This window comes from Fukomys damarensis, unplaced genomic scaffold, assembly GCF_012274545.1.
Source record: "Fukomys damarensis isolate Sample0158 unplaced genomic scaffold, DMR_v1.0_HiC HiC_scaffold_5, whole genome shotgun sequence".
Classification (NCBI taxonomy): Eukaryota; Metazoa; Chordata; class Mammalia; order Rodentia; family Bathyergidae; genus Fukomys; species Fukomys damarensis.
Window position 1 is genome coordinate 59259954 of NW_022900917.1, and position 26587 is coordinate 59286540.

Genomic DNA, 26587 nt, shown 5'->3' on the forward strand with positions numbered 1-26587 from the left:
GTGGGTTCATTGCTGTAATAACTGATTATATAGTTTAGAGGCCTTTGGAACTAGTTCAAGGGAAGTTTGGAAACTTTTTGAGAAGCTAGCTAGGGGAGTACTAAAATGCTCTAAGCTGAGTTTTGTGGGAGATTTTGGTCAGAGGACCAGACTGTGGCTAGAAATGCAGACGGCAGTAAAGACGAAACTCAGGAGATTTCAACTGGGTAAAAGGAACCCATTGGCAGTTCAATTAAAGGCCCATATTATCTTTCTCCTTGCTGGGAAAAAGTGCATGGCAAACACAAGTTACAGGAGGAAAGGTTTATTTTGGCTAATAGTTTGTAAAGGTTTCAGTCCAGTAACCCGTGCCAAGGCAGCACAATATGGTAGAGGGACACTACAGAAGAGATACAGTCCACGCCAAGGCAGGCAAGGGTCACCTAGCAGCTAGCTTTCCTTACTATTTTATTCTATTCAGGCCACAGACCTATTTGTTGGTGCCACTTACACTGAGGTTGGGCCTTCCCATTATGCACATCTAGAACTATGTTAAACCCTTAATCCATATTCCAGAACCAATCACCTCTAAAAAGTCTCACCATGATTGCATGAAGCTTTGGGGTGATATATAGATATAAATCACTACAAAGACTACATGTGTTATGCTCTGGCAAAAAATTTGTCTACGTTTTGTGTCCTGTGACTTTACAGCAGGCTGAGATTAAGGAAGGCAGATAAATTTCCCTTAGTTAGGCAACTAACCTAATGTTCCAAGGCAACCTAATGTTGTTAACATAAGCCAAATAAACCTCTCCTTTTTACACTGGATTTTGGGTATTGTGTACCAATAATAAGAAATTGTCTATGACACCTAAGAAACATCAACTGTAGCCCCTTCTGAAGAGGAAAACCCTCCCGGGAGCACAACTTGGATGAGCATATCTGGTTGAACATTTTTCCTAGGACAGATGCCATGGAAGATTACATTTATTTTTTATTTCATGTCAATGCTTTAGATGTATGGTTGAGAATGAGAAATGCAATTGAATATTGGTGTCAAGGAAGTCTGGAAAAGAGGCTGGTGTGACAACCATGAAAGAGACATCATGTAAAGATATTTGTGTCCTTTGTGAATTACTACCAACTAGTGACATTAGTACAGCAATATTTTAATAATGAGGTTTAGATGACTTATGTTCATGTCAATCTATCTTCTTTTTCTGGACATTACTGTCACATATCATAGGCTAACGAGAAAGTGGCCAATGAGAGTTATGCATGGATTGAGAGACATAGGTTCCCATTCACCCAGGCTTCTTTGCATTACAACCTTACCAAAATGGTGCCATTTCCTGGACTGATTAGGCATTTGTCTGGCTGATCACATTGGATCACTTCCATCCTAGAAGGTGCAGAGCTTTGTACTTAGTGGATGTAATAGACTTTGTTGTAGATATTTATTTGCTTCCCTTAATTATAATACTTTTGTGAAAATGACTATGATCTTACAAAACATCCTTAGAGACTATATAAGCATGGCATTGCATCTGACCATCAAACTCATTCTTAGCAAATGAACTACAACAATGTGTGTATGCTCACAAACTCTCAAAGCATTTGCATCCTGATTTTACATCTGTATGGCTTTGGGTGATTTGATAATACTTTTGTTTGAAATTATATCAGGTATAAAATGGGCCAAGGATATCTTCTCATTAGCAAAGCTGCTATAGAAACTAAATAAAATTTAAGCATTACATTTCCCCAAATTACTTGTGACTGAGCTTTAAAGAACAAACAGATCTTGGTATTTATAAATCCTTTCATTAATATTATTTGATAAAGATTATATTAAGCACTTTACTCATGTTATCCAATTCTCTTTCCATAGGATTACGATTTATGCAGGTCAGCAAGTTTACGAAAATTGGAGGTGTATAATTCAATGATATAGCTGTTGCCTAGTATGTGTGAGTCCCTAGAATCAATCCCCAGCACCTCAAATCAATCAATCAATCAATCAAAATTGATTGAGCATGGTGGCACATGCCTATACTCCAGGTGCACTGGGAGGCTGAGGCAAAAGGATCAAATTAAAGCCCAAGCTGAATAATTTAGCCACAAAATAAGAACTTGTCGCAGAATAAAACATAATAAGATCTATGTAGTTCATTGGAAATACTTTGAGTTAAAACTTCAGTATCACCAAAAAAGAATACCATTCATGACATCTTTTAATTTGATGCTGCAATGTACATTGTTAAAATCAAGCAATGTACACTGAATAAACAACAATAATGACAATCAAATGAATAGTATATGAAGGAGGATGTTACAGGAGAGTAAAGGGGCAGAAGTGAGATTTCCACTAGTCACCTTGATGTGAGTGCTCAAAGTACAATGATGGGTGAAAACTTTTTTGTAATAATTGGGAGAGTGAATAAAGTGTGACTATTTGGAAACATGGAGTTCTTACAAGTGCTACGAGAAGCTTGGTATGGAAGAAAGTGAAAATTTCAGGCTGAATCCTGAGAGATAGGCAGAGCTAAGGAAGTGCTTTTATTTTTAAGACATAACTATATTTGTGTTTTGATGGAATTTGGAAAATAAAGCCGAGGTAGATGAATTGATAATGCTTGGCAAAGTGAGATACAATTTAGCGAAACTCTATGAGTTAGTGAAAAAGCATGGGATCCAATATAAAAATTAAAAGTTTGGCTAAGATGGGAGGGTACACACTGCATTTATAGTAACAGAAAGACAGGATATACATGCAGGAAGTGTAGTAGAATTCTTCACTTCTAGATAGGGTATTTCATTTTTATTGTTTAAACAGCAGAAAAGCAAAAGCAATGTTATTAGGCATGACAATGAAGGAGGAAATTCACTGAAATGTGGGAGAGAATAAAGACTAAAATAGCCAAATCAAATAAATAATTACTGGAAGGAAGTTAAGACCTGATTGAAGTTTGTGGTCACAAGTTAAAAGGGAATTCATTAATATTGTATTTTTTCCTGTAGTCATATTGTGCTACTTGGGCTAACAGCTATAAATTTGTTCTAACCCTGGTTAAGTGGTTTTTTTTTTTGTTTTGTTTTTTTTTTGTTTTTTTTTTTTGGTGACTTGCATGAAGGAAAGAAAGGCAAAAAAATTTGAAGGTACACACAAAATACTGACTATATTGTTATATAATAGGATATAAATTATATGAAGCTGGTATATAGGCATAAAGGATTAGAGATGAGATAAAAATTAACGGATTACATATCATCAACAAACTGGAGAGTGGCATAATTACATTGAGTGAATTATAAACCTGGGACACAGAGTTATAAAACTGAGATCTTGAACATGATATGGTCACAGGCAGTAATGCAACTTTGGAAATAAACATAGGAATGGGTGGGTATCTGTGGACAAATGGACAAACAGCCAAGAAGAAACTGGTACAGGACTGGAAACCAGGATGCTGCGTTAAGCCACAAGGTGAATGTTATGGTTTGTGTTTAGATTCCCCCCCTCCCCCCCGCCGCCAGAACCTCATGAGGATGAGGTGGGGCTTTCTACTTTAAAGGTGGCTAAATCTGGAATGTGTGATGCTGGGATTAAGGGTGTGGGATATCTAAATCACTGCAGGTGAGTGATTCATTTGGCACCATCCTAATGCCAGTAATCTGGCTATGATAAAAGGGGCAGCAAGACATTGTTAAATTCCCTTGTTGCTTTTGTTACAATGGGAGGGCCATGAACTGTTTCTCCTCTCCAGTGTCCCCTGCCATGTGCCACCCTGCCTTTGAGCCAGCTGATTATGGACCAAAACGTTTACAAACTATAAGCCAAATAAATCTTTCCCCCTTTAACTTTGGGTGTCAGGTATTTTGTCTCAGCAATGAGAGAAAAGTAAGCAACATGGTGAATGTTGAAGCAGAAAAGTTCTGGAAATGGTATAGATGTAGTGTTTGGATAAGTGGTATCATCTTTAGTAAATGAGTAAGAGTGACTATGTGCTCATTGGATGTTATCATCAAGTATGCAGATGGACAAAATCTGGAGGATTGAAGAGCAAAGAGATAGGAGCTTACGAGGAAAAAGAAGAGATTAGGTTAAGCAAAGAGAATGGTGCAGACATGTCCTCCTCCATGGTTCCTCAGTTGCAGGAGAAGAGATAGCTTCCTTCTTAGAAGGCTGGAGAGGAAGCATTGACCCCAAGGGATTTGTAGAAGATGGAGGGAGCATTCATGTGACTTGAGACAACATTTTCTTGGCATTTGTCTGATGGAATACTAATGTTATAGCACTTGGCTCCTTGGTGTCTCTCTTAAATAGAACATTTCCAGGGAGAAGGAAAAAAACAGTGAGTGAGTGAGTGATAGAAATGCAGACAAAAGATGAGGTGTTGGTAGCTTGTGCCTGTACTGATATCTGGATATCCAGGTAGACGACTGCTGCAGTAGTGGCTGAAGCTGGAAGAAATTAGCATGCGACATGTGTGAAACCAGCATAATCCAAACATGTCTGGTTTATACACACACACTCACAAATCATTTCTTGCAAAATATTTCCTGTTAAAGGTAGGACTACATTTATTATTAATATATTGGGTTAATGTAGAGTTACACATAAAATAATATTGATTTAATAATATTTGCCCAACTGTTATATATTTCTGTCTTCCATTTCATTAGTTATATGCTACTTAACCAAGGATCAATTGCTTATCTTCTTCAAACATTGCAATTTTAGAACATTTTACTGTCATGTAGTTAAAAAAATTTGGATTATTAAGAAGCACTCTTTGATCTGCCATAATCTCAACATAAAATCTTGAGGAGGGCCAGGGATTTAGCTCAGTGGTGTTGCCGCCTGTCTCACAAGTGCAAGGACTAGAGTTCAATCCCCTGTACCAAAAAAAAGAGGAGAGAGAGAGAGAGAGAGAGAGAGAGAGAGAGCTTGGAGAAATGAAATCGGCAATAATAGAAACAGGCATATTACCAGTTATTGAAGACATTCTTAAAAAATAAAAGAAAAATAAGGAAAATACTATGCAATACATTGCTATTACGTATCTGTTATTCTATGACTCTAATTTACACGCATTTAGATTAGGATTTTTCACTTTGTAAATGACACTTTTGCAATAGTTTATTTATTTCGATCTTACTTTGGAATATAATTTCATATTCTCATTGATGTCACCAATTGCCCCATTGAATTTTGATATTACATTCTGTGACACAAGTGAAGAGTAATTTGAAAAGTTAGGGTTAGTTTTAAATAATTCTTATGACACTAATTTCAAGGGAGTTGTGTTCTTTTGATCAATTGGCCCCTTTTCAAAGCATTGATTTTCCACCACTATAACTTAAAAACAACATGTAGAAAAAAGCGGTAGACATTCTAAAGACTAACAGGTAATATCACATTTGAAAACCACTGTTTATGTTACTTCGCACCACTGAGGCATCTAGTGGATAGCATTTGTGATCATTTTCTTATCTAGTAATTGTTGTATGCACATTAGCTACTACACCTGAGTAAAAAATAAACCACTTTTAACAATTATACATTGCACTAAGTTGTTTACTTCCTTAAGAATTTAAAATGATAGAAACAATGACTATTGTAAATGCCGATTTACCTCAGTTAAATTTTAAAAATAATCAGAAAGTATGGCATGGCAAATGGAATCATATGACTTGTGCTGGTCCTTCTTACCCACCTATCCAAGGATGTAGGAATGGGGACAATATAAGCCAATGGTTTTGGTTTTTTTTTTTTTTTGGAAATTTAGTCTATTAGAAAGGGAATTAGATAAAGGTAAATAAAAGAAACAAAAAGTGAACTTTATATTAATGGTCACCAGGAAAAGCAAATACAAAAAGTTGGGTCTAAAAATGGAGGTACTATATCTAAAATGAACAGGTACATTTTGATAATAGGGAATATGTAAGGTTAGAATAGCTGAACCACCTTAAATTAATTAAAAATAAGGTGCAGGATGATCAGGATGGTTGCCTAGAACAGGACAGCCTGAAGAACACGTTCAGACAGACTGAATAAAATGACAAGGTTAAACAAGTACAATTAGTAGTAGAACAAATTCAAAACTTTCTCTGCAAGAGGTCACAATGGCAGGAAAAATAACACAGCTTGGATCTTCAGTATCTTCTAATGGCCTTAGGAGAAGAGGCTTGTGGGAGGTGCTTAGGTTATTGGACGTGTGCCTTACAAGAGGTTGTGGATTCTAAACCTTCCTCTATCGCTTTCAGCTTCATATTCTCAATGAGGTTAGAGTTTTCTTCTGGCATATACTCCTGCTGTCACATGCTACCTCACCACATGCTCCAGGCAAAGGTCCCAATGCATCAGGGACTGGAAGTTCTAAAATAGTGAGACAAAACAAATCTTGTCTCTTTATAAGTTAATTATCTCAGGTTCTTCTTATAGTAACAGAAACCTAGGACAGAAAGTAAGGAGAAATAATTGAAATTGTTATCATTATAGAGGCATGGGAAAAGAATAGTTAGAATTGAGGTACTTGAATTTTTATTAAATGCGGTTGAAGTTTGCCCTCCTTTGCCTACCTTAGATTTCTTTTTTTTTTTTTCTGAGTTAAAATTCACATAGGATAAAATTTACCATTTTAAAGTATATGTTTCTGGAACATCGAATAAATTCATATTTTATAGACTATAGTTCTCTTTTTTTGAGGTAAGAGCATCTTAAACTTTCTAGCATGTTTTGAATCTCTAGAGTAATAATACTACATAATATCAGATTTGTAGCCATTGACCTATGGTACATCTCTTTATTTCCTCCCTTTTTCTAACCTTTGTCATCAGCCTTCTACTCTCTTTTTATGTTTATTAGTGTAAACATAATCACCCAAAATTTATCTCTCTGTTAACAACTTCTTTCATTTACCATAGTGTATTTAGGTTTATCTCTCTTATTGCAAATATCAGTATCTCTTTTATTATTAAAAGTGAATACTAAAGCCGTGCCTGGTGGTGCATGCCTATAACCCTAACCCCAGTACTTGGGAGGCTGAGGCAGGAGGATTGCCATGAGTTCAAGACCAATCTGGACTATATAGCGAGTTCCAGGTCAATCTCAACTACATAGTGAGACCCTGTCTCAAAAAAAGAAAATAAAAAATAAAAGTGAATACTATCTTATTCAACCCATTTTTAATCCATCCATTCATTAAAAGACACAAGTTACATGTTGTTAAACCAAATTTAGAAAAGGTAAAGATCTGTAGGTTTTAGGAGCTCAAAAATGAGGAGACATGAGTTGAACAGGTAAAGCATGGGGATATATTTGGGGGCTAAAATATTTGGGGGGATACTTGGATGTATAGGTGGTTGTACAGTTTATGCATTTGTGAAAAGAAAGCATATTATAGCACAAAGAGTTACAGGTAATGTTTACAAATTAATACAAAAGTTAAATAGGTCAAAGCACTGAACTAAGTGCACAACCTGTGATTCTCATCATAATTCCAAGCACACAGTCCCACATGGCATAACCCCAAATGTTTACATCCCTAAAGATCAAAATCCCTGATGTCTAAAATTTCAAAAAATCAAAATTTTAAAGATTAAAATCATGACCACTGTAATCTTGAATTTTAAATCTCTTAAACTGCAATCCCCACTGATGATAAATTTCAAAAACTCTTATAGAGGGGCCAGAAAGCCAAGTTCTGTGGATAAGATTAAAATCATGACCACTGTAATCTTGAATTTTAAATCTCTTAAACTGCAATCCCCACTGACGACAAATTTCAAAAACTCTTATAAAGGGGACAGAAAGCCAAGTTCTGTAGGAGGCTGTGAATTTTCTGTTGTATAGAGAGGATAGTTGTACTAATTAGGCAGAACAAATACCTAACAACTTAGTAAAGCAGCATTTTGGGTGTATCTATGGCTGTTTCCAGAAAAGATGAGTGTATGGATCTGAGTGGACTGATCCGGGGGGAGACCCACCACGTAGAAATGGATGTGAGGAGGAAATGTGAGGAAATGAATTCCCCCGGGAAAGGAATGCCCTAATATAAGAAGAGCAATGACTCACTGAGATGTAAGATTTCAAAATACAGTGGTCATTAAAGTCAGCCAGTTTTATGGACTACCTCCATGCAATAGGCTATTACCTATCACTATAAAACACTTTTGGATTTGCCAAATGTTCATTTTAGATTTTCTTCTATCTCTGTTTTTATAGGTCTCCACCTAATATTTTAAATTATTTGCATCTATTTGTACAATTTGCTATGCAGTGTAGCTCACCTATACATTATTTTCTAAATACAGTGGTCATTAAAGTCAGCCAGTTTTATGGACTACCTCCATGCAATAGGCTATTACCTGTCACTATAAAACACTTTTGGATTTGCCAAATGTTCATTTTAGATTTTCTTCTATTTCTGTTTTTATAGGTCTCCACCTAATATTTTAAATTATTTGCATCTATTTGTTCAATTTGCTATGCAGTGTAGCTCACCTATACATTATTTTCAACTCTGGAAGTATAAATTATGTACAGAATTTTCTAATTAGTTTCCTTTTCTTTTTTTGGTACCAGGGAGCAAACTCAGGACCTTGCCCTTGTGACCTGCTACAACACTACTGAGCTAAATCCCCAGCCCTCTCTTTGGATTTATGCACTTACTTTTCACAAATTTGACTCTGCAAGAAGTACATTAACACAACATTGACCTATGTATGTACTGCTCTTGTACAAAAAGTTTTTTTGATGTCCTATTTTCCTTTTTAAAAAGCCAAATTTCTTCAGATCTTGGTTCTTTACAAGATTGTGTGTATTGTGGTGATCTATTTTGGCTTTTTATTTTGTCATAAAACAGACTGCCCTTCCTTATTTCAGATGACTGCAGGACAGAACTAGATTGATACAATAACCAGTATAGTAATATGCAATGTTTACATTTTTTATTTTTATCTATTTGTTTATGGATATGGTTTGTCTCTTTACAACTATTATAGCCTTGTCACTATTGTTGTTATATCTGAGTATTTATGTATGTTATTCCTGCCTGTTTCCTTGTATAAGTGGCCTTTAAATTGTTCTGTCATGCATTTATGTTTCTCAAATAAATTCTCATTAGTTAATTTTTAAAAAATAATTTTATTGCTACATTTTAGGTATATAATATAATGATATTCATCATTGGGAATTTGTATCTTTACATAATGTATCTTGGTACTTCTTTCCCCATTTCCCTGCCCTCCCTTCAACCTCTCCACCACTTCCTATTTACAAAGACTGTTTTCTATTTTTTCATTTTATCATATTAATTCCATTCCCTTCTTTCCTTTCCCCGATCTCTCTCCCACTTCCCCTTCCCCTTTGGACCTTTTATACTTTTTTTTTTTTTAATACTAGGGATCGAACTCTGAACCTTATACTTACAAGGCAGACAACAGCACTACTGAGTTAAATCCCCAGCCAGGACCTTTTCTTCCTATTTCACAATACCTATTATACCTTTTAATCCTTATTTACACCTTCAGTTTCTCACACCAGAGAAACAATTTGATATTTACTATTTATTTCACTTAAGAGAGTAGCCTCAATGTACATCCATTTAGGTATAAATGTCTCTAATTTCTCATTCTTTATGGCTGAGTAGTATTCCATTTTATTGAAAAACCACATTTTCTTTATCCAGTCTCCAGTTGATGGGCAATTGGACTGTTTCCAAGTTTTAGCTATTACCAGTTGTGCTGCTATGAACATGGGTTCACATATACTGCTGTGGTATGATTCTTTTAATTTATTTTGGAAGATACTCAGCAGAGTAATAGCTGGGTGAAATGGGACCTCTAATCTTAGTTGTTTGAGGTATCTCCAAAGTGATTTCCACAGTTGTTGCACCAATCTGCAATCCCACCAACCGTAGAGCAGGGTTCTCTTTTCCCCACAGCCCTGCCAGCAATTGATATTGGTTGATTGCTTTTTGTTTTTCCTCATTGAGTTTATTGGTACACTTTAGGGATACCATACAGTTACATTCATCATTGGGATCTTGTACCTTTACATGACAGGTCTTGGTTCTCATTTTTTCCCCTTGTCCCTGCCCTCCCTTCACCCCTCCTCTCTCCCTATTTACAAACAGTTCATTTCCATTTCTTCATTTTCTCATATTTTTCTCTTCCCTTATCATCTTTATAGCACCCATTCTTTTTGGCATGATATGGAATCTCAGAGTTGTTTTAATTTGCATCTCTCAAATGACCAGTGATGTTGAGCACATTTTTTTCATGTGTTTATTTGCTATTTCTACATCTTTGTCTGAACAATGTCTATTCAATTTATATGCCCATTTTTTAGATTGGGTCTTTAAACTTGGGAGATCTGATTTTTTTAAGCTCTTTATATAGTCTAGATAGTAGATCTTTGTCTTAGGAACAGCTGGTAAAGTTTTTTTCCCTTATGGTGGGTTGACTCTTCACACTGGGGTGACTTCTCTTGCTGTGCAGAAGCTTTTTAATAAGAAGAAGTCCCATTTACTTTTTGTAAAATCATATTTTCAAAAGTTTGATCTTTCTAGATATTAAAATCTAGAGATTTTAGATTTAGAGATACTGATATTTCAGAATTTCAACACTCAGGATTGTATTTTAGGGTATTGTAGTCTAAACCTGAGGTCTATGTGGGCCCTATAAGGTTACAATGGAAACACCCACAGATTCAGCCCTCAGTTTTACTTTGTAGGTTTAACCCCATGACTTTATTAGAATCTGAGCTTTTGCTGGTTGCAACCAGGACTTCTGAGCAACAAGGCCTCCGTGGGCCTTCCTGGGGTAGAGCTACCGTCCTCGCTGTGGGGGCTCCTCTTCTATGGCAATCATGATGGGCACTGTGCCACAGAGTAGCCTCTGCGTCCGGGACAGGGGAGACAGTCAGAGACGTCAGGAAATGAGACCTTGACTGCATCTAAGGCTTCATAATCACTGAGAGGGTGTTCACAACTATCAGGGCTGTTGCAACTTGAAAACCAGAGCAGTAGATGAGATTTGGGAAGCAGGCGGCTGGGTGATGTGAAGAGTCTACCAATTGGTCCACGCTCATAGGGAAATACCACCTGCTTCTAACATTTTAAATGATATATTGCAGGATTCTTCTAATTCTGTTCTGATGCTTTGCCACAATGACCAGCACTCAGCGTGCTGATATTTATGAGAATATTTCTTAGAACTTTTTGTTGTTTTTCTGCTATTGCCAAAGGTATCTGATGGTGACCTAAATATTATTTTTGAATCTTTTTCATGGGTAGACACAGGTCCATGCTTTTAGACCTGAGAGGCCGCTGATGGTTTTTACTTTGGTAGAATTACCAAACTTCACAATCAAAATTTCCTGAATAGGCAGAAAAGGTATTACCAAGCCCAAGCAGTCCGGACCAATGTTCTCAAAAAGAGAAGTAACACAAAGAACTTGCATAAAGTCTATTTCTGCTGACTGAGAGATAGAAAGGAAAATAACCAAACAGACTTTTTAAAAAGTGCAGCCAGTCTTTAAAAAATATAGCTCAGCCAGTCTTTTTTCAACCATAGGAGAAAGCATTTGAGATGCACAGAATGTAGTGCCAGAGAATCTCATCAACTGATTAATTTTTCTGAAATATTTATTGGGATTCCTTATGTTTTTACATTTTAGCCTGAGAGTAAACCATGGGGACACAAAGAGAAACTATAGTTACTTTCTTTAAACTCTCATAGTCTTGGGATTAAGGATCATCATGGTTACATTTGATCTTTCTGTAATTGTATTCATTCTAAACAGCACAGTCAGCAACCCTAGAAAACGAGATGTTTTTACCAGTAAAGTCAATAATTCTGTAACACCACAAACCTGCATGAAAGGACTAGGAATTTGAACAACAATTCTGGTGGTAAATGGACCAACAGAAATCACATCCTGTGAGCAGTTACAGTAACATAAAGTGTAGACAGACTGTGGAAAGACTAATTAAACTAAAGGTCAGATGCTCCAAATATCCCCCAAACACAGAAAAGAAACAACAGCATAAAATTTAGGCTTAAAATATTAAATATTTACGTTCCATTTTAAGGACTTATAAACACTTATCATGTTCTAGCAAGAAGAAAGTGCTCTGGAGGGCTGAGATTTCCGCTAGCCACGTAAAAAGGCTGTAAACACGAGGCAGAAGTTGACAGTCCAGCTGTAACAGCTGCTGGCACCCAGGGCATGCAGGCTGCTTTTGATCCTGGGGCTATCTCCACATAGAAGTGGAGAAAGTCTGGCTTTAAATAGGAGCAAATGTGTGCAGTAATAAAACATATGAGATCAAGATAAATACTTAAGAAGATACAGAAACACTTGCAATCCTCTCAGAGATAAAAAGTAAAATGTGAATTACTTTTGGCAATTTTCTTTTTTTTTCTCTTGCATTGAGTTTACTGGTACATTTTAGGTATACAGTACAGTTACATTCATCATTGGGATCTTGTACCTTTACATGACAGGTCTTGGTTCTCACTTATGCAATTTTGTTAAGAAGGTTCTTTGAGAAGCGAAGCAACAACTTTCAAGTGAATTTCGTTTACTCCCTTTACAACTGCCCTTTTCCATTTCATCACGGAAAACACATAACTGTAACTTGTTAGGTATGAAGGATATGTTCCAAAGCACCCAGTAGATTCCTGAAACTGTGAATAATACTCAATTATGTATGTATACTATATTTTTCTTACACACACAGTGAAGTTGAATTTAAAAATTAGGTACAGTAATAACCAATAATAAAATAGAAAAATTATGATACTGCACTGTAATAAAATTGTCACTATCGCTACATCTGTGCTTTGGGGCTATTAGAAGGATTTTTAAAGTAAGGGTTACTTTTAGACAAGCAATTAATACTGGAACGGAAACCTGATCACCATGACAGCTACTCAGTAACTAAAGGGTGGGTAGACTATAGTATATGTATACTATGGTAAAAGGAAGAACCATGTTCCAGCTGGCACTAAGTAGCACACTTCAAGATTTCAACATACTGCTCAGAACAATGTGATATTTAAAATTTATGAATTGTCTATTTTTGGTTATTGCTATTTAATATTTTCGAGCTATAGTCCACGGCAGATGCCTAAACCACAGTAAGAGAAAATATGGAATGTGAAGATGTGGATAAGGGGCAAATGCTATTCTATTTATTGTGCTTTAATCAAAATTTATAGTGTATGACCTTTAAAATTATATAAAGTGGGCTTTGCACAGGGAAGAAGTAAAGGCAAAGACAGAAATACGTCATGGTGGAAAATTTCAAGCAATGGCAAACAATAACTTCCACTTATGACTAGCGACATGTAATTTTATAAGCCCCACTTGAATCGTGGGCTGTCTATGTCCTTCAGTTAATTCTTCCACATGTACTTCCAAATGAAGGACTGAACAAACAAAGAATCACAGCGTACAAAGAAGTGATGATGTCTGTTTACTCTGGAGACTTGGGGATTGAGGAAAGAATTCAGAGAGGTAAGCGAGATAGTGGAAGGGAAGCCAAGTCCTACATCACCCTGACCTACCCCCAATGAAAGGGCTTCTTGTAGCTCTCCTTTATCTATTGAGCTTCTGCATAATTTCCCTTTGATCTGTTTGGAACAAAAAGACAAACTATGAAAGAAATCCAGCTAGGAAAAACCATTTGGAAACTTTAGCTCTTATCTACTCCAACAGAATGCTCAGTAGGTAGAATGATCCTGACACTTGCACACTTGTAACCCAGGTACCTCTGAGGTTGGCAATGGCTTTCAGAACCTAGCCAGAGCTCTCCTCTAATCTTTGTGGATGAATCCAGTCTTAATACGCCATGATTGTCATAGCACTTGGAAATATATTGAAGGTTCTCATTATTTCTATATTATATTGAAGTATATCTGCTGCATCAATATGTATACAATGCAGTTATCAGTAGTAGCAATTGGTGAACATTAAGATGAAGTGAGTTTTCTGATTTTCACTAAAGGCACATTCCAAGTCTTTGCAGTTTAGGACATAAGGCCTCAAAATTATGATGAGAAATATTAGGAAAATTGATTAATAACTCCTATTCCAAATTTTCCCTTCAAAACACAGTGTGATTCCTTCCTAAGGAGACACTTGTCCTGGCACAAGGCCAGGGACACCATCATGGTATATGGGTTTTTCACTCTGCTGACTCACATACCATTTCTGAAGGTGCATTTGGTTCATTTTACTAATTTTTTCATGAAGTCATCCATTGTTCATGACAAACAAGGGAGAACATGACAGTTCCGCTGCATGTCAGGAAACACCTTTGCTGAGCCTCCCAAGGACTCCTGCTTATCTCCTCATCTCTAGGACTCCCAGGCTCCCTCCAGCATGACACTCAGGTCTTGTCTCAGTGAGGGGGGCTTTGATCTTGTACCCGAGAAAGGAGACCTTTCAGAAGCTAATGGAGATGCTTCTCCTTCTCCTAAATGATGCTTGTTGAGGGGAAAAAAATTCACTTAATATAAGTGTTTAAGTGGATATTGTAAAAAATATCTACTGAAATACAATCTAACTATGACCAAGCATTAGGGTATAAAGAAAACTGATATTTCCAAAACAGATAAAGAGGCTTCAAAAAGCCTAATATCAAAGAAAACAATTATCTTAAAAAAGTAGAGAAATTATTTTTTTCATTGATGAACTCACAATAATTTATTATAATGTAATTATCTTACTTGAATTTAGGTAGAGCAATGTTTTCCTTTGCTGTAATCACTTCTCTGGCAATCTTAACATTCTGGAAGGCAGTCTAGAGAAAAAATAGAAAAAAAGAAAAATAAATCCTATGAATATTCAAAATAGAAGCAATGAAATGTACATAGGAAATGTATTCCCTTTACCCATGATGCATACATTTATACAGAGCACATTTATATCCAATTTCACCACACTTTTTCATCAACTTCTAGGAATAGCTCTGGTCCTCATGAATGAAGAGCAGAAATAAGACAATATTTTCCAAATGGCTAGTGCCACAAGATCAAGCTCTATAGAGCATACTTTATTGACTTGAAGGGAAAAGCAAGAGAGTATTTAGTGGGCCGGAGATTTAGTTCAGTGGTTCTACCGCCTGCCTCGCAAGCACAAGGACCTGAGCTAGATCCCTATTACCAAAAAAAAAAAAAAAAAAAAAAAAAAAAACGTATTTGGTAATTTGCCCAAAATTTCACTTTCCAACACTTGGCATTTGAAACTAAACTATTAATACCAAGACCTCAAGTTTAGATTAGTGATAATATTTAAAAGCACTTATCGTAAGGAATCACCTATTGATTTGATGCCGAAAAGAAATGATTTTTTTAGTAGACTTAGGTATTAACCCAGGTCTGCAGTAGAACAGTGCTGAACCTGTAAGAGGCAACACAATTCACGTTTGATCAACAACCTGCTCATCCCCGAGGCTCACTAGACGTTTCTGCATTTGCCACTTAATTTTTAGTTATCCCATTTATGTTACTTGTCCCCTCACAAATTTAACTGCAGTGTTAAAAAGACTCTAATACTATAGTAAAATGATAACTAGGTGTGATACCTACATTTCGTAGAGTAGCGATTAGCAGCGTTTCCATGTTAGTGGGGCTGCCTGTGGAGGAGTTGCTGATGCAATTTATAGAAAATATACATTAGATTCAGCAGATATATTTTGATTCTGAATGTGACTCAGATTTATTCTTATGCCTATAGATACACACTTTTAAGAGCTTCGCAGAAAAATCTGAATCATAATCAAGTTGGGAACCCTAAAGTAGAATAGAGTTTCCAAGGTGTGGTAAGAATAATTCTGAGAAGGCACTCAAAATCCCCACTCCTATATAGTCTTGACTATACACTGAGCTTATGCTACAGGGATGAGGCTCATGAGATGACAAAGTTAAAGGGATTGTGTAAATGCAATATCCAAAATCATTTAATTTAGTTTTAAGATAATCAATTTGATGACTATCCTGGGTGTCCAGACTTCATCAGGTGCAAACATTTACAAAAGGTCAGAGAATTAGACTGGGACAAATTCTGCTGCTGGCCTGAAAGAAGTAAGTAGTTGTATGGGGGAGAAAATCACATGCCTAAATATTCTCACAGCTGGATACAGCTCAGAGCAACATTTGTCTGGTAGACAAGAAAGTGCGACCCACAGTCCTACAGAACTGGATTCTGCCAACCACTTAAATAAGCGTGAGGGGAAAAAAAATCCCATGTTCCACCTGATAATATAGTCTGGTGAGATCCTGAACGAGGAAATCAACTGTGCCCATTCCGACCCAAGGAAACTGAGATTACAAAGGAATGCTCTTTAGGCCACCAAGATTGCAGCAATTAAAAAAAAATGTAATCAATATGAGAGATAAGTCCTATGCCTTATTTCTGTATCTCTATATTTTAGTACATCCAGTATGCATGAACCCATGTATCAGATTCAAAATTTATTTTAATTCTTAAGAACTCAGAATTGATTCTTTTTTTCTCATTGAGTTTTTTGGTACATTTTAGGCATACAGTACAGTTACATTCATCACTGGGATCTTGTACCTTTACATGACAGGTCTTGGTTCTCATTTTGTCCCCTTGTCTCTACCCTCTTCACTGCCACTTCCCCTCCCCATTTACAAACATTTTATTTCCATTTTTTCATTTTCTCCTTTTTTTCCTTTCCCTTATTACCTTTCTCCTACCCATCCCACTTTCCCTACACCTTGAGCCCTTTTCTTCCTATTTTACATTGTCAATTATCTCATTAGGATCTTATGTACTATTATAGTTTGTTCACACCAAATAAACTATTTGGTATTTACACATTTGTGACTTATATATTTCACTTAGGAGTATAGCCTCAATATGCATCCATTTTCTTATGAATGAATCTAATTTCCTATTCTTTATGGCTGAATAGTATTCCATTTTATAGAAAAACCACATCTTCTTTATCCAGTCTCCAACTGATGGGCCAATGGGCTGTTTCCAAATTTTTGCTATTACAAACTGTGCTGCTATAAACATGGGTGTGCATATATCACTGTGGTATGATTCTTTTAATTTTTTTGGAAAGATTCCCAGCAGAGCTATGGCTGGGTCAAATGGATCCTCTAGTCCTTTGAAGTATCTCCATATTGATTTCCATAGTGGTTGCACCATTCTGCACTCCCACCAACAACAGAGAATTGCTTCTTGTGTCAAAAGAAATTTAGTGTATTAACTGCACAACAATAATAATTTTGAAATGTAAACCATATTTTGAAATGTAAGTTTTTTTCTAGAGTGTTTCCTTAGTTATATTTGAATGATATAATACTTTTAACCTAACCCCATTTCTTTCTTTCATCTATTTTTTTCTATTAAAGTATTCTATGGGGCTTAAGGGGTTTGTTTCTGAAGTAGTAAATATACATCAAACTTTTCAGATTTAAAAAAAAAACTTAAATGTATCAAAGTGTCTGAGAGGCGAAAGTAGGAATACTCCCAGCAGCAACATGCAGTCCCCACTGAACTAGTCACCCTGGATTTCTTTCGTACAGAGATGAATGGATTCACAACTAGTTACAATGGCCAAAGTGGTCAAGCTCATAGTCCCAGATGCACACAGAAGCAAGAATGAAACGAAAAACCATAAAGGCGTCTTGATAACAAGATGTCTCAGCTTGTGTTTCTCTTTTTTTACTATTTACCAGCCAAAATTCCACAATTACCTATTTGTTTTCAAGTTAAAACAACTGTTGGGAGTTCTGCAAAAGCTTCAGTGTAACACTGTGAAAGAAACTAAGATATCCAGTAAAAAGTAAAAACCAAAATGAACAGTTCATGGAAAGTTCACTATAGATAAAATAATAAACAGCAAAACAAACCTATCAATCTATTTATTACTTAATAAAAATAGGAGAAAGAACAAATTGCAAAATTTTATCCAATCAGTACAGATAAGCAAAAACACAAATTTCTGGTTTTTGACTACCATGCCCTTCCTAAGGTTCTGAACTCACTGATGGTCAGCTCAATGCTACCTTTTAATGTCTTTATGTATTTGCTATATACATTGTTCAGAATCTTAAATTGTGCTTAAATGAGAGGAAAAGTTACAAATACTTCAGTTCCAGTTTTCTGAGAGCCAAAAGTCAATCCCCACATTTGATTTAAAAATTTACCTAGGAAATGTAAATATACAGCTTAAGTATATGCATGTAACATTTAAAATACAGTGCTTCCTTCAGTTATTCAGAATGTGCCATTTAATTAAGATATATCTATAATATTTGTGTACTCTGTAACATCTTTTGTAAAATAATTATTCACTGAAACAAACAAAATATAAAAAACAAATTTAATAATAAAAACAGACATTAAAAGATTAAATAAAGAAAAATTAAATCAATAATTTTAAAGCATTTTGAAATGCTAGCCATGCATATTTAAAATTAAAAATTTAAAAATTAATAAATTTAAAAAGTTACTCTACCCAATATATTATTTAATGAGGCAAGCCTTAAACTATTATTTAGGTTTCAGTATAGGGTTTCATCGCAGACTTTTTAAAAAAAAAAAAAGTAATAATATTAGCCAATGAGAGAGTACATTTAAAAATACTTTCAACACTGATTTTTCCAATTTTCTGAACAATAAGAATTTCAAAAGTCAGAACATTGTTTTTTCCATTAAGTTTATTGGTACATTTAAAGTAAACAAGACAATTACAGTTATCATCAGGATCTTGTACCTTTACGTGATATATTTTGGTTCTTGTTTTTTCCCCCTACCCCTGCCTTCCCTTCACCCTCTCCACCCTTCCCTGTTTATAAAAGTATTTACCTAAGTCTTTGTAAATAGTCAGAACATTTTTAAAATAGCATGTTTGTCACTATTTGAAAAGTGCCAATGTCTTCAACTTTACAAGAAGAAGAAACAAGTTCTTACACAATTGATTTTAGGAGAGCTGTAAGCTTTCTGCTTGCCTAAACTCACTCAAGCACCCTGATGTTGTTCACAAAAACATATTCTGTCTTCCAAACATCAAAATATTTTGTTACAAAATAAAGAACTATACCTACACGACAATCTCAAATTACACTTCCTATCAATAGCTATAAGCACATGTATGGCAATTTGCTAAACATGTATTGCTATCCTTATTATTTTGTTATGACATTTTGTATTTTTTCATAAAATAAAAGCAGCAATAATATCTTAAATATAAAGAATATAAGCAGTATCTAAAAGATGGAAAACAAAATTATTAAGATTTTGTAACTACACATAGCTGAGTTTGGTATCTTCAATATGGAATAAAGTTTCCCATCTGAAAACAAAAGGGACTGGTAAGCAAGGGAAAGCTTTATACTAAAAACCATTCCATACTCCAAGGTGAGCATAGGAATAGTAGTCAAGCTTTTCAGGAGTTTTTAAGAATATAAAGATAATTATTATATAATATTTACAGAAAAACACTTCATCTAATGATATTTGATTGACTTTCTTACATTTCAGAATATGTCTTATAAGATTCTTGTGCTATAATGATGAACTGATTTGCTAGAGTCAGTTCAGGAGCATAAACAGATAGGGATAAGTCACATTTTTTATAATCACTAAAAAGACTGTAAGAAAAGACATAATCTTTATGCCTTCCCATTATCCAGACTCCATTACAATGGGATTTTACAGCACATCTCAGGAACACCAACTACTCATAGCTTTTCAGTGGTATGCAGCAACAGTGAGGCCCAACACTATACCTGGGGCTCAAGAAAGCTGGGTTATTTTCAGTGTCTCGCAGACCCATCCAAGTGGTCCTATAATAAGTCTGAAGTGGGTCAGAAGATGAAGAAAACTTACTAGATGACTCATCTGTGGTCTTGGACATCTGAAAGTCCAGTTAAGATGCTCAAAGAGTCATAGCCAACTACTGCAATATGCAGAAGTAAAAGAAGTGTTTCTCAGCTGTGCCACAGGCTCAAGAGATTAAGTCCCTATACCTTGAGATGATTTTATTATGCAACAAACACTACAAAAACAATGCAAATGTAGAACTGAATTACTCATGTACGTAATTACATAATTAAAAGACAAGTGCTTCGATCTCATAATTTTTGTCACATATTTTGAAATTCTTAGCCATATTACACACACACACACACACACACACACACATCTGAGAACGTCATTTGTAGACTTGCAGAGATATATCAAGTGACAAAGGGTTGGCTATTTTTTCTTATGCTTCTATCAATGTCAAGACAAAATAAACTACAAAAATCAAAAGTCATGGTTAATATTCTTCACTATAATCACAGAAATTGATGTATTATTCTCCAGAATAATGTAGCATTTTGGAAAACTATTAAGGAGTTCCTCAAAGTATTAAAGTGAGTACTAAAGAGGGGAACTGAGGTTTATCTATAAACAAAATTGCACAGAGAAAGCTTGCATAGGCATTCAAAATAAAATGTCAAAGGTTAAGTTCCTAACAATGGTGTGTTTCATAATATTATGCTATAAGTATAAAACACAAGAAAATTTAACATTGCATTGTTAAGAAATGTATACTTTACAAAAAGAAAAAGGATAGGATTATAATTTTCAACAAGAGAGTGAAGGCATTGTTCCTTGCTCTTCTTCTCCAACTGCAACTAAGGATGCTGGAAATAATTCAAAAGAGTATCATAATATGACTCCAAAAGATGGAAGTTAAAAGAAAAAAAACGCTGGGCACCTAAGACTTTCGGAGCAACACCACAGTATGTCTCCTAAATTTTGTTTTTATGTCCTGATATTCCAGACTGGGTACTGGACAATTCTGAAAGCCATAAACGTCAAAAATTGTAAGATAAATCAGGCATGGTACACAACTGTGACCCCAACACTTTGGGAAGTTGAGGCTGGAAGATGACCTGGGAAACTTAGGGACTTAGAATCTCTCTCAAAAAAAACAGAAGAGGAAATATCTCAGTGTGAATGTTTTGGGTTCAATTCCCATGAATATATATTGAAAAAGTGTAAGATAAAACAAATCAAACATAAAAAATGTTCTTTCTGGCCATAGGATAAAATGGTCAGTGCCGCAAAGAACTCAAAGAAAAAATACACCTCAATCTGCATGTTTGCCAGCATTGAGTTCTCTCCAGGAACATTCAAGTTTTCTGCTTGACAGGTAAGAGGGACCCTCATCCACATGAGTGACACCAACATGGTTCCAACAGTATCACTGACAACTGATAACTCTCTCCAGAAAACTAACAGAGTCAATAAGGCCAGGCTAAGACCCTTCACCTAGTCCACACCTGAAGCAGCAGTGGTCTGATCAACCATGGAAGTGGCATCGGAGGTGTCCCTGCCTGACCTTTTGGTCTCAATAGTCTGACTACAGAAGCATCACCAACATCGCCTGGCCAGCACACCATACCCTGCCACATACATTGAGCACCAGTAAACCAATCTGCTAGTGCAGAAGCCGCAGTGGGGAACCATTCAACAATAAGGACAGCAGCAGATCCTGTATGTTACAAAGACAGGATGGCTGAGACCCCACTGCCAAATCAGGATAGCATGGAATTACCTCTACAGGACAGGGTCATTAAGTTCATCAGCAGCCTGAGATAGTGGCACACCCAATTTGTCACAGTGTTGATGACTAAAACCCTGCTGAAATTCCAACCTTATGAAAGCTGTGACCCATGCAGCCTGCACAGGGATCTAAGGAGAGTCCAGTTGAATGAGAACAAAGTTAAGCAGAATAACATAGCAAGGATTCTGGAATATACAGTATTAAATATACAACTTATACAACAAGGTCAGGACCTGCATAGTAAAACAGAATAAAATGACTGCTTACTGAAAACAAAGATTTAAGCAAAATCAACAGTTTCCTGATATAAGATATAAAATGTGCCTTAAATAATATAAATGTAATTCATCATGCAAAGAGCCATTAGAAATGCAATTTGAAATATAAAAGCGAAGCAACAGACACTAACACAGATAGGTCAAATGGTGAAATACTGAAATGGATTTTAATAACTTTAACAATTATAAATTCTCTTGAAAAAATGAAAATGGTAGCAAAGAAATGGAAGTTAAAAGTAGAGCTAATTAGAATTTGCATAATTAAAAATATAATAACCAAAACATAAATGGATGAAGTTTATACTAGAGAGGAAATAACAGAAGATACAACAGAACAAAATTTCAGACAGATGAATAGAATTTAAGCAATCTGAATAACAGAAATAAAATATATATCCAATAACTTATGGGACAATAATAAAAGTTCTGATTTGGGTTTTACTGAAGTTCTATATTGGGAGAAGAAAAAATATGGGACTGAAAAAGAAGTCAAAGAAATAATGATTGGAAACTTCTCACAAGTGCTAAAAGACATAAAACTCTAAATCAACAAGCTGTCCCAATCCAAATAAATCTGCATAGAAATGTAACGTAATACAAGTTTGAAAAATGAGGACAGAAAAAACTTAAATGGATAAAAAACACGAAATATTACCCCCAAAAGAACCTTTAATCAAATGACAGCGGATCTCTCATCTGAAAATATGGAAGCTACAAAGAGAGGGCACATTTCCAATGATTGAAAGAAAACAGTGGCCACATGCAGATGTAGAGAAACTGTGCCTCAGGAATGAAGGGGAGCAAAAATGTTTCCAGGAGAAGAAAAGGGAAGGGCAGAAACACGGAAGAAGTCTACGGTAATTCATTGCTGGGAGAATTCCCTTATAGAAGGATGCAGGAAGCTCTCTGCACAGAAGGAAAACATTAAAAAAATAAGTTTAGAAACTTTATGAAGGAAAGAAAAACAATAAAAAAAAAAAGAGGTAGACATGACCAGCTATTCTACACTGCATGAGTTCTTAAGCCATGTGTGTGAATATGTGTATGTATATGTATGTGTGAATACATAGGAGTATATATATATACACATATAAATATATGTATATATATGTAAATGACAAGAAAAATGTAATACTGCAACTTGAAATGATAAATATTGATATCAATAGACTGTGATAAGATAAATTTGAATATTTAATACTAGAACAACAATAAACACCACTAAAATCGATATACTTAAAACATTATAATAAATCAAAATGGAATTCACATAAGTGAAGACTGAAAGCAAGAAAGAATTCAACCTAGAAATGAGAATTATGGGGCCAGGGATTTAGCTAAGTGGTTCCGCTGTCTGCCTCGCAAGTGCAAGGTCCAAGTTTGGTCCCTGTACCAAAAAAAAAAAAAAAAACAAGAGAGAGAAATATGATACAACAGTAGAACAATCAATTACTTTCAATATAAATCATCAAAAAACATCAGAGATAGCAATTATCAAATGAGCTTAAAATGGCAGCCTAGCTTTAAAGTGTTTATTAAAAAGTCTCTTCAAATACAGTGATTAGGTAAGCTGAAAATAATAATAAAAATTACATATAATGTAAATGATAAAATGAAAATACTTTAGTTTCAGAGTAAGTAGACTTCAGAGCAAAAAAAAAATACATGAAAAGGAAGCCACTGATATAATAGTAAGTAGATTAACTGAAGATGAATACATAGCAAACCCAATGTTACACTCCAAAGAGCAGTATTTCCAAATACAGGACTCAAATGCCCTTAGAGTCAATAGGAGAAACAGACAAATCCACAGTTATAGCATGGACCTGCACACCTCAGAGGGCAAGGATATGGGGAAAATTGAGAACCAAGACCTGTCATATAAAGGTACAAGATCCCAACAATGAATGTAACTGTACTGTATACCTAAAATGTACCAATAAACTTAGTGAGAAAAATATTAAATAAAAATTATGAAAAGTATAGAACTGAATAGAGCCATCAATAAAAAGGACTAATGCACTTTTAAGGACACATTACCAGAATCAGAATACAGTTATTTCAGGTGTCCATGGCACAATCATCATGGAAGACCATGTCTTGCCTTATGAGACAAGCATTAATAGATTTAGATAAAATTCAATACCTATTCATGATAAAATCTCTCATTAAATTAGTAACAAAGAGTAGCATAAAAAGCATCTGGAAGAAAAATTCCCAAGCCCTAAATTAAATGTCCAAACACAAAATATTGCTTCAAGAAGGCAACAGAGTTTACTCTCACAGATCTAATTTAACACAGTTTTAAGTCTATTATGTGCCATAAGGGAAGACAAATAAATAAAATATACAAAGATTTCCAAGGAAGAAATGAATCTATCTTTGCATAGGATATATGATTTTTATGGAACTTACCAAAATAAAGCTTCCACCACAAGAAGTTGAGTAAACTCATATAATGCAAGATAAATGTACAAAAATAAATTGTATTTCCATATATGAATATGAGACAAGCAGAAAATAACAATGCAATGATTCTGTTTATTTATATAGGCCTCACATATTGGTATTATAAAATACCAATGAAAAAATTTTAAGAGGACGTACTCACATAAGCTGAGGACAAATTTTGTTTGTGGATTGATAGACTCAAACAGTAAAAATGTCGACATTTTTCCAAAATAATTCATAGGTATAATGAGCACCCATCAAGATATTAGTAAGATATAGTGTAGACATAATCTTTACTAGATGTTTTTTAATAAAGGCCCTACACTGGCCAAAGAATTTTTGATAAAGAAGATTAGGAAGAGAAGAATCTCTTTTTATGGCTTAATGTATGGCTACAGTAATTAAGACAGTGTGGTACTGATGGCTAGATAGACACAGACAAAAGAAACAGAGGAAGCAGAAGTAAACTGTATTAACATATCCAATTAATTTGTGGTGAAGGACCTAAAATAAAGCAAAGTAAAAAGAATAACCTTTCCCATGAATGGTCTACACATTTGGTATCCATATAGCTATAACTAGGAAAATAACACTTGACACCAAAAGCACGATCCATAAAAATAAACAGCTGATAAAGAAGAGCTCATCAAACTAAAGGACATTTGATTTGTCAAAGACCCTATCAAAAGGATGAAAGAACAAATTGCACATTGTGGGAATATACTTGCAAATCACAAATAGACTTGTACCTAAAATATATAAAGAATTGTCAAAACAGAGCACTAAATACCCTTATAATCTATTTAGAAAATGGCCACAAGATATGAATAGATATTTTATTGAAGAGGATATACAGATGGTAAATGAGCATATGAAAAATTTCAATATCATCAGCTATTAGAGTAATGCCAAAATGCAAATGAAAATCACAATGAGATCATTGCACATCTATTAGAATGGTTGTGAAAGAAAGAAAAACAAATATAGGCAAGAATTTACCAAAAATGTGCTAATATAGTGCTGAAATGTAAAATAATACAACCATTCTGGGTAATAATTGGGCTGTTTCTTTTTAAACTAGACTTTAATATGACATAGCATTGGTATTCCTGGACATTTGTCTCACAGAAATGAAAACTTATTTTCATTCAGAAACTTGTGCATGAATAGTAAATTTATTTGCCAAAAGGCAAACAACCGAAAGTTCCTTCAAAGGATGAATGTTTAGACAAACCATTCTGTACTGTGGACTAGTACCCAGCAATAAAAAGGAACAGACAATTGATATGCACAGCGACTTAGACGAATCTCATAAGAAAGCTGCTGCATGAAAAAACGTCAATATTAAAGCACAAAGTATGATTTCATTTATATACTATTCCTGAAGTAACACAATCACAGAAATGGAGGACAGATTAGAGGTCGCCATGGATTGGGAATGGGATGGTGATTTGAGCGTGGTCTCAATGGGCGAGCAATATATGAGCACGTTTTCTGTAAATTCTTGTCTACATTTGTTTTTCTTTCTTTCCCAACCATTCTAACTAACTCTGGTGGAAGCAGAGTTATGATCTCGGTTGTGGTAGAAGGTACAAAAATATACACATGTGACAAATGACACATACAGAAGAGTAAAGGAATGGATATGCAGCTGAATACATCCTGTGCATTGTGTCAGTCTCAATAGCTTGGCTTTCATAACCATGTACTATGGCAATGTGTGATTTGAACATGGGTGAAGCTGGATGAAAAACAAACAGGATTTTCTTGTATATTTCTTTGAAACTTCCTGACATCTATAATTAGTTCAAACTTTAATTTTAAAAACTAAAATACACGATGAAACCAAGTCACATTTAGTTTTATCTATTAGGGGAATATAGAATGGGTTCTGGTAGAGCTGGGGTGCTAAGTACCCCAAAAGTCCAAGTGTTGGTGTCTTCTTTAGAGTGGCACTGTTGGAAGGTTTGAGAAACTTTTAAGAGCTGGTAGTGGGCCTTAGATGGGGCTAGGGGAAGTGAGCCTTTCTGTTTTTCACACCCTGCCATGAAGTGGATGGGCTTCCTTTGCCACACCTTCCTGCTATAAAGTGCTGCCTCACCAGATCAACCAATAAGGGCTGAATCCTTGAAAACTATGAGAGGAAATACACTTTTTCCTCCTCCTACATTGTTTATCAGGTAATTGTTATTCCACATTCCAATCCTTTCATTAGGTAGTATAGTCACAAACACAGTATTAATATGTTTTGGACCATAT

At 35.2% G+C, this 26587-nt stretch overlaps 1 protein-coding gene across 1 annotated transcript in view; it reads right to left on the bottom strand.

Moving 5' to 3' along the window:
• Window positions 1–26587, bottom strand: part of Sntg1 (syntrophin gamma 1) — a 783297-nt gene that overhangs the window by 521878 nt on the left and 234832 nt on the right. Inside the window, exon 2 of the mRNA XM_010622657.3 lies at window positions 14728–14801. The gene's annotated coding sequence lies outside the window, so the exon portion shown is untranslated. The remainder of the gene's footprint in view (window positions 1–14727; window positions 14802–26587) is intronic.